Source organism: Colobus angolensis, unplaced genomic scaffold (assembly GCF_000951035.1).
Source record: "Colobus angolensis palliatus isolate OR3802 unplaced genomic scaffold, Cang.pa_1.0 Scaffold103, whole genome shotgun sequence".
Classification (NCBI taxonomy): Eukaryota; Metazoa; Chordata; class Mammalia; order Primates; family Cercopithecidae; genus Colobus; species Colobus angolensis.
The window spans coordinates 399,137-409,261 of NW_012111253.1; the positions used below are offsets into that span (position 1 = coordinate 399,137).

Genomic DNA, 10,125 nt, shown 5'->3' on the forward strand with positions numbered 1-10,125 from the left:
GGATTGTAACCAAGCTTTCCTATTCCCTCCTGCGCGCGTCTCCAAGCTCTCCAAAAACTGCAGGGCCGGGAGGCGTCGGGACACGGGCTCCCAAGATCCTCCGAGTGCAAGACCCAGAGGTCATTTCGGCGTAAAGGGAGGAGGGCGAAGCGCAAACCTCCTCCACTGCGGCGTCTAGAAACTTGGCAGGAAGAAAGCAAGGGGGTTAAGGGAGGGAGAAAAGTGAAGGAAAGAAAACAGGAGGTCTCCTTACAGGAGCCCGAGGTTTCCACTGCCTGGGGAAGGCGGCTGGGACTGCGCTGCCGGGCGCCCGAGGACCGCTTTATGACAGGTCCCAGGAGAGGGTGGGGCCACTCCAAGGCGGGGCTGCTTCTGGAGGGTGAGAGCGCCGGCCCCGAAAAGGTCTCAGGAGGAAATCCAGGGTCCCGGGAATCTGAGTGCGTTTGTGTGTGTGTTTGTGTGCGCTTATCTGTGTGTGCCTATGTGCATGTGCGCGCGAGTGTGTGTGCGTGTGTGTGTGCATATGTATATGTGTTTCTGTGTGTAGGGGCGTTGGAGACTTCTGATATTAAAACCCCTAACAGAGCTTTGTCCAGGTGACACTGGACCTGCGCCTGGGGTCCTAATTCGGAGCCCTGCGGAAATATGCCCCGTGGGGGAACGAGCCGAAGCGCCTGCGGGGCAGGCCAGGAGGGGTCAAAGGCAGGGCCTGGGGCGCCCGCAGCCCTAATCAGCCCCCGGTGCTGGTTCCGATTCCCTGGCTCCTGGTCAGTCTGGCCTTATTCCCGCAGGGCAAGCTTTCGCCCAGGGCTGGGGTGCAGACACTCTGCCTGTCCGTCCCCAGTACGCCTGCTGAACACCTACTCGCCTTCCAGGAGCCAATTCAAGGTCACCTCTAGGAACCCTTGCCAGACGCCCCCAGGCAGGAGTAAGCGCTGTTGCCACTGAGGCGCCCCACATATCACACCCTAGCAAACATCAGGCCTTGATCCGGCCTCTGCAAGGAGAGGTGGTATCAGGCAGCGGTTGAACCTGAAGCTAAGTGGTTGGTATTAGAAGGCTGCAGGTTCGAAGCCTGCGCCTGCCACTTACTAGTTGTGTAGCTTTCAAAGACTTACTTACCTTCTCTTTGCCTCAATCAGTTCAGCTATCAGCAAGATGGGGATAAGAACAATGCCTAACTCCCAGTCATTATGAAGATTCAATGTCTTTAATTTATTTACTTAATTTTAATTATTTTGAGGTCTCGCTCTGTCACCCAGGCTGGAGTGCAGTGGTGGATATCACAGCTCATTGCAGCCTTGAACTCCTGGGCTCAAGTGATCCTCCTTCAGCCTCCCTAGAAGCTGGGATTATAGGCCCACCACCACACCCGGCTCATTGTCTATCCTTGTGAGGGTACCTGTCATATTGGATTAGAACCCCACTTGTCAGCCTCAGTTTAGCTTAATCACGTCTTCCAAGGCCTTGTCTTCAAATGCTGTCAGATGGATTAGGGCTCACTAATATGGCCTCATTTAACCTTAATTACCTCTTGAGAGGCCCTATCTCCAAATACGGTTACATTCTGAGTACTGGGACTTGGGGACTTTAACACATGAAATTGGGGAAGACACAGTCCAGCCCATAACAGAGTGTGTGGACCAAGTGTGGTGGATGCATACTATGGGATATAAGCAGCATCAGAAGCACTGGGATCGATGTACATAAAGTGACTTGGATGCACCCTAAAAACAAAATACTGAGAGTTGAATTCATATTCGTCAGAGTTTGTTGCACTTTATCCCCACTGGGCTGCCAAATTCTTTCTTTCTCGCTCTCTCTCTCTCATTAACTTATGTAACATAAAATAAAACAAAACAAAATTCCATTCCCAGGCTGGGTGCTTTGGCTCATGCCTGTAATCCTAGCACTTTGGGAATCCAAGGCAAAAGAACCACTTGAGGCCAAGCATTCAAGACTTGCCTGGGCAACATAGCTTTAACCTGGGAGGTGGAGGCTGCAGCGAGCTGTGATCATGGCACTGCACTGTAGCCTGGATGTCTAAGTGAGATCCAGTCTCAAAAAAAGAAAAAACAAAAACAAAATAATTCCATTCCCTACTTTTCTTCTCCTATTATAGGTAACTACTGTGATTTCTTTGATGTGCACAGAGTTTTTTTTTTCTATGTTCTTACATAATGTGCATGGTGGGCATAATTTATAGAAACAGTATTGGATTACATATCTCATTCTGCTTGTCTTTTTTTTTCTTTTAAAATATCTTGTTATAGAATCACTCTGTTTCTTTTGGATATTAGAAGTGTTAATAAAATTGCAGGCATAAAAAGTCTTTGCAAAGTAAGAATAACAGAAAAAAGTGCCAGAAACACAGAGTGGCTCACATATTTACTCACTTGTCATGAAATAGAAGATGTCGATAATATTTGGCAGCCCCAGGACAAATAAAATCTCTTTCAAAATCATTGACTCAGTCAGTCTTAAAGGCTGCAGTTTGTCAAGTCACGGTGATCAAGTTAATCATGACTGTTACATAATCACACACAGAGTCAGAATATGGAATAAAGGATCAAGGAAAAAGATTTTTCTTTACTTTTTCCTAAGACAAAACTCTATTCAATTCAGTTAGATCAGAGAGAGTTCTGATTTAACTGTGGAGGGAACAGTTCACTTAAAACAATAAAGTAATAACAAACAAGTAATTTAAAATGCTTTTTTTCAAATAATTCAGACAATACAGATGTGTACAATATAAAAAGCAAAAGTAATTGTTATCCATTTGGTGGAAATTTCTTCTGGATTTTTCTTCTACTTTAAAAACAGACAGACTTAGTCGGGGGCAGTTGCTCATGCCTATAATCCAAGCATTTTGGGAGGCCGAGGCAGGCGGATCACTTGATGTCAGGAGTTCTAGACCAGCCTGGCCAACATGGTGAAACCCCATCTTGACTAAAAATATAAAAATTAGCTGGGCATGGTGGCACGCACCTGTAATCCCAGCTCCTCAGGAGGCTAAGGCTGGATAATCACTTGAACACAGGAGGTAGAGGTTGCAGTGAGGCAAGATGATGTCACTGCACTCCAGCTTGGGCCACAGAGCAAGACTCTGTCTCAAAAACGAACTAACAAACAAACGAACAAAAACAGACAGACTTGTCCCCCACTTTTTTCTCTTCAACTTCCATTTCATTGGTCAGGTGGGATAATGCTTGAGAAATAATGATAGCAACAAAGAGTAATATTTTTCTCATAATTGTAGAAATTCCTGAATACAGATGGGACACTGCGTTTGGAAAGAGATTGATTATCCTTTCTGCACAGCACTGAGGAGATGCAACCTTGCACTAGGGTAGCACTTGGTATCCAGTATGTCTAGTCCTCATAATGACCCAAGGAATGGTTATGTTATGGGACCAACAGGTTCGTATGCCCACTGCATAGTAATAGACCAATTACACTAAGACAGCAGGGATGCAGCAAAGAAAGAGTTTAATGATCACAGGGCACCCAGCAAGGAAGTGGAAGGAAACCCTCAAATTCATCTCCCAAGAAGTTCTGGCCTGGGGCTTTAAGAGGATTGTGGAGAGTGAGGGGCTGGAAAATTGGGGTTGCTGGTTGGCTGGGGCAAGGGGGACAAAATTATCACAAGGTGGAAACTGTACGTTGGTGAGGTAGCCCTTCGGGGAGTCCTTCAGGTCAGCTGCATCAGTAGTTTGATCTGTATGCAGGACCTGAAGGAATATCTCAAAGTGAAAACAATGTTTCATAATGTTTGAGTTGTTATTTAAAGAGCAGTTAAGGGGAACTATAATCTTGTAACTGGATCTAGTGATTCTAGGACAATAGGCACCAAACTGTGAAGAAGCAGATCGGAGAGTGTGCCGACTTAATGATGAATGCTGAACATGCCGCCAGCTTGGTTTGTTTTTGTTTCTCTTCCCTCCTTCCCTTATTAATTTTATGTATTTTTCGAGATGGAGTCTCGCTCTGTCTCCCAGGCTGGGATGCAGTGTCATGATCTCAGCTCAATGCAACCTCCACCTCCCGGGTTCAAGCAAGTCTCCTGTCTCAGCCTCCCGAGTAGCTGAACTACTGGCACATGCCACCATGCCTGGCTAATTTTTGTATTTTTAGTAGAGACAGAGATTCACCAGTTGGTGAGGCTAGTTGTGAACTCCTGACCTTAGGTGATCTACCAGCCTCAGCCTCCCAAAGTGCTGGGATTACAGGCGTGAGCCACTGTGCCTGGCCTACATTTGTAAAGTTTATAGGGACAGTTTCAGAAGCACGTATCACCATCGTCTTCCTTGGAGCCTCAGGAAACTGAAATTCTGAGAAGTAAAACAACATAGACAAGATTGCATAGATAGTCAGTAGCAGGGTTGAGATTTGAATCTTATTCTATGTCAAAGCCCTACAGTTTTCTCTCTTCCATTCATGTCGATTGCCCAATTCTGTCACTGTTGGAGGTGCCACTATGTCACAGACCTACTGGACTAAAAAAAGGGGGCGAAAGTGGTAATAAAATACAGGAGACAAAAGAGTATATTTGGAAGAAGGGGTCGGGGGCACCTTGCCTCTACTGGACAAGGGCCCTGAGCTTTACACAGCCCTCCATATTTATTAGACAAAAGAGATAGCGAGAAGTGGACGTGATTGTCGAATAATTATCAGTCCACCATTTGGTTCACAGCAGGCTTGCGAGACTGCATCCTTTGAACAATAGGCGTTAATTTTCTCAGTAGATAATGTCAAGGAGCCTGGCGCCAGGGAGTGATGGCCCTCAGCAAACATTTTGGTGGCAGGGGAGCGTGAGTTCCCCCACAGCCTGCATTCATGATAAACAGTTTGCTGTTTGCTCATATAGCCTCCAGCAGAATGCTGAGTTGGTCACTTCCCATGGGCCTTCTGCTCCCTGCACATCCCCCTTTTTGTTTATGTATTAATTGAAAGAATGTAAGGCCAGGCTGGGCAACTCTCATTCTCCAAACAGCAGTTAATCCGATTTTACAGAAAACATAGCATTAGAACTGTGTCATGACTCTGGTCAGCCTTCCCTCCGTCTTTGCACTCAGCTCAGCTGACTCATGGCTTGTACTGGAGGGACCATGCCTATGGTTGGCCACTCTGGGTTCCTCCAGTCTCCCGTTCCATGGTCGCACGCACCTTGAGGGCACCCACGCAGTTTGTCCATCTCCTGTAAACACACAAGCACATCCTCTTCCCCTGTCAGTAAATCCACTGGACCTTCCACTGTCCTTCTTCTGGGGATTACCATAACACTTTCGGATTAAATTTCCTCTTTTCCTCTAACACTTGCCAATGTCTTCCTGCTGGAGTCTTACCATCCATGCTGTAATGTCTAAGGTTCTTGCCTAGCCACGCCAAAGAATTGTGTGACAGCTGACCATGGCAAGTGATAGAGACATGGACCTAGAGAGAGAAAACGCTGTAGGCTTTATTGAGCAGAGTGAAAGTACAAAGCTTCCACAGCGTGGAAGGGGTCCCAAACGGGTATCCAGAGTTAGATTATGTAATTGCCTTTTAAACTCTTTAAGGCGGGAAATACGTGTGGCAAGATGTTATCAGAGCAAGAAACAAAGGCAATTAGCCATTTGTGTCATGTCTTAGATCTTGAGGAAAACCGGACTTGCAAATTAGGTTTTATCTATCTCATGACCTTGCAGCAGCATAGCAAAAGAGACAGGATATTACAGGACTTCACGAAGTATGTTCACAAGGAATTGGAATTGGGAGGATAGATAAGGTCTGCTGGTCACAGGAAAACGCGCAGTTAACATTCTTTTTAACTTTAGTTTCGAGGGATGGGGAAGGGAGAGAGGGAGAGATGTTGCGGGAAGTCAGGGACTCTGAATGGAGATACTGGCTGGAGCCGTGGCAGACGAACAAAAATTGTGAAGATTTCTTTTTAATATGGACATTTATCAGTTCCCAAATAATACTTTTATGATTTCTGATGCCTGTCTTACTTTAATCTCTTAATCCCGTTATCTTCATAAGCTGAGAATGTATGTCACCTCAGGACCACTGTGATAATTGTGTTAACTGTACAAATTGATTGTAAAACATGCGTGTTTGAACAATATGAAACCAGTGCACCTTGAAAAAGAACAGAATAACAGTGAATTTTAGGGAACAAGGGAAGACAACCATAAGGCCTGCAGGGTCAGGCAAAAAGAGCCATATTTTTCTTCTTGCAGAGAGCCTAGAAACAGACGTGCAAGTAGGGAAGATATTACTAAATTCTTTTCCTAGCAAGGAATATTAATATTAATACCCTGGGAAAGGAATGCATTCCTGGGGGGAGGTCTATAAATGGCCCCTCTGGGAATGTCTGTCTGATGTGGTTCAGATAAGGACCGAGATATACCCTGGTCTCCTGCAGTACCCTCAGGCTTACTAGGGTGGGGAAATATCCCACCCTGGTAAATTTGTGGTCAGACCAGTTCTCTACTCTTGAACCCTGTTTTCTGTTGTTTAACATGTTTATTATGACAATATGTGCACCGCTGAACAAACACCCTTATCAGGAGTTCTGCTTTTTGCCCTTTGAAGCATGTGATCTACTCCCTGTTCTTACAGCTCCTCCTGTTTTGAAACCCTTAATAAAAAACTTGCTGGTTTGAGGCTCAGGTGGGCATCACAGTCCTACTGATATGTGATGTCACCCCCGGTGGCCCAGCTGAAAAATTCCTGTCTGTGCACTCTTTCTCTTATTTCTCAGCTGGCCGACACTTACGGAAAATAGAAACAACCTACATTGAAATACTGGGGGAGGGTTCCCCTGATAGAGAGAGGGAGAGAAGAATACAGGGAAACTTCCAGTAAAATGTTTGCTGTTTATAGCTTTCTTGGGGAAGAAAGCACATGCACAAATCCTGGTGCTAGGAATATTTTAAGCATATACCTTCAATATTATTCATCCAGGACCGAAGTAAGTGCTGATGCAGGAAATGAGTGAGTTTCACAGCTTTCTGAGTCCCTACTCCACCCAGGAAGCCCAGTTGGCACCTAGTCTCTGTCCCCCTTTTAAACAAGACACCCCAACTGCTGTTGGGACCTGGGCAGTGGTTGTTCTGGCTACTTCCTGCTGGTTAGGGGTGAAGAAGGGGCTCTGCAGTTGTGGAGAGCCCCTCCTCCAGAGGGGAACTTTCCAGGCCAGTCAAGGGACCAGCAGGTTGACCTAGGGGTCCTCGGTAGAAGCCATGAGTTGAGCTCATTTGAGGTTCTATTTGTAAGACTATTTGTAGCTTGATGGCCTCAATTCTGGAGGAAACAAATTTGACAAGGAGGTTAAAAATGCAAGGCTCAAAGGTGAGTAATAGTAGGATGGCTGTCACAGGTCCTAGAAAGGGGAGGAGCTAAGGTATCCATTGTTAAACTTATTTCAGGGTCCGGAGTGTTCAAGTTGCTTTTTCCTACTTTTTTATCTGTTTTTTTTTTTTTTTCATGTCTTTGACCTTTTTAGTAATGATTCTTGACTGGTTAACAAAATAGCAACATTCTTATCTTAAGAGGCAGGTTCCTCCTTTTTCAGCTGTGAATACATCTAGGGCTCTTCAGTTTTGGAGAACTACTGCAGCTAGAGAATTAAGCTGGCTTTGTAGGGTCCATAGGGAGTCGGCAACTCATTCTATGTCACCATTTAATTTTTGTGATAATTTATAATGGAACTGGGTGGAGGAGGTTATACCTCCAATTCTAGTCCTAAACCTACATAGTAATCTGGTTCCTACAATAAAAGGGACAATAAGGGCTCGTGTGTGGTGGGATTGGTGTATAAGGAAACTTTGTAACTCTTGTTCAGTATATATGGACATGGGAGGTGCCAGAAAGAGAGAAAGATAGTTCTTTTGGAGTGCCATTTAGGCATTGATAGACTGTGCTATCACAGATGAAAATGATGCCTGAAGTTAGACAGGTGAAACCTGAGGTTACTGATATCCAGGACTGACATTGGGAGGTGTTCTTATTGAGAGTCGGGCTGAAGATTATGCGCGTGAGATTTGAGGCTTGTGTGGCTGGTACATTGGGGGACTAATTAATTTGGGTGTGTTTAGGAGTGGGGTGGATAAATTCTACTGTCTGGGGACAGGGACTGGGACATATGGTTGAAAACGCAAGGGGAGACACATCTAAGAGTTGGTTGGGTTCCTAGGAGAGGCCTCTTTTATTCCTCTAAAGGTGGTGTTAAACAGCCTCTAGAGACGAGAATGAGAGTTAAGGGTTTCTTGTACCCTGTAAAGGTCTAATTTCTTGTATGGACTGGGAGTACTGGAGAGCTGGACTAAGTTCTTAATCACGTGTTTGATATGCCATTCTTTAGCCTCATCTTGGATGCCTCTTCTGTCAGCCATACCGACATGGGTATGATATGTTTAACAAGCACTGGCCCCTGATTTCTCAGGGCGGTCAGCTCAGATCATTTTTCCTTGGTGGTATGTACGGTTATTGTGAGAGCAGAGAGAAGCAGTTTTATAACATTTTCTTCTCATGTAACTATATGCGGCAAAAGATGAGGGTGCTCAGAAGGGGCTACCTAATCTCTAAGAGTTTCTGAGAGAATGCCAGTTGACTCCTACAGGGGAGGCACACGGACATGGGGTGTGTGTTGTAGTTGGAGAAAGGCACATAAGTAGGAAAGGGTGGCTGAAACCTGAGAGGAGTCATGGCATGTTTTAGGTGGAATGGTTGTAGGAAAGAGGTGGGAAAAAGGAGTAAATTGCTGTTAGAAGGAAGGACGATCGAAGAAAGGTTGATGTAAGTGAGATTTTTGTCCCGGCTAGAGCTACAGTACATAATCCTACTGCAATTAATATAGTTAGTATACTGCTTAATAATGTAATGAAACAGTAGAAGGATTCTATTAAAGAGAGCAAGGAGAAATGTCAAAGATAATGTCGGTTTTCTATTTATCCTCCTTTAGGTAGGGAGAAATTTCTCTTCAGGATTAACTACAAGGAGTCTTTTTGGTCTAAGGTGTTTTCTTCTAAAATAGGAGATGCTGGCACTCTGGTGGCTGAGAGGTGTATTGAGGCTGGTCTGGCTGACCTTGTGTCTCTTGAGTTGATGATCCTGTAAGTACTTTGGGAGGTGTCCAAGGTTTAACTCGGGTGTGGTGAATCCAGGATTCCACTCCTGCCACTTTAACTGCAGTGGGCATAGAGAGGATTACTGAGTATGGTCCTTCCCATAAGGGATCCATAGATGGAGAGGTAAAGGGGACTGATTGACTAATACTAGATCTGGTTGAACAACTCTATTCCTTCTTCCTTGTCACACTTTTCAGGTAAAGTTTTAAGGTTTTGTTGATATTTTGCTAGAGATGTTATAGCTTTGACTAAATTGGGCATTTCCTGATCAAGTAGGAGGTCATTTGTGAGAAAAGGCCGTCCATACAGCATTTCATATGGAGTGAGCCTCATTCTGTAAGGGGAGTTTTGAATTCTTAATAAGGCCATGGGCAAGAGATTGGGCCATGGGAGATGAGTTTTTTGTGCTAGCTCTAACAATATTCTGTAATCCTTTTTGAGCTTTAGACCTTAAGGGATATTGCCTTTGATAAGGAAAAGTGGTGGGGTCTTTTAACCTGATTTGAACTGGATGGGCATTTTTTGCTCTTCCAAATTGTCCTTCTAAGGCCTAGACTTCAGAGTTGATTCTTTAAGTAGGGGACAACAAATGGGTAATTTGTTTCTCATATTTATGTAGATAATAGCCCTAGCTTTGGCTAATATGTCTCTCCTTAATACGGGTGTGAGACTTTCGGGCATAACAAGAAAGGTGTGTGAAAAGAACAAAGTCTCCTAATTGCAGCTGAGGAGGTGAGAGAAATACCTGGTTACTGGCTGTCCTAAGATTCCTTGGATAGTAACAGACTTTGAGGACAGTCATCTGGGGCAGGAGATTAAAACTGAGAAGGTCATGCCAGTATCCAGGAGGAAGACCACTTCCAGGCCCTCAATGGTCAGACTTACCCAGGCACTCTGAGGGTGATGGCATGAGCTGGTGCTTGCCCCAGGCACCCTCAGTCCTGTTGCTGAGTCATCTGGTTGGGTGCGTCTGGTCGAGAGGGCCTTTGTCCTCTAGGGCAGTGTGCCTTTC

General features: G+C 45.0%; 1 protein-coding gene across 2 annotated transcripts in view; it reads right to left on the bottom strand.

Moving 5' to 3' along the window:
• Positions 1 to 509, bottom strand: part of PTGR1 (prostaglandin reductase 1) — a 56,129-nt gene extending 55,620 nt beyond the window's left edge. For both annotated transcript variants that reach the window (XM_011941705.1, XM_011941696.1), the window contains exon 1: positions 254 to 509. The gene's annotated coding sequence lies outside the window, so the exon portion shown is untranslated. The remainder of the gene's footprint in view (positions 1 to 253) is intronic.
• Positions 510 to 10,125: the final 9,616 nt, after the last annotated feature.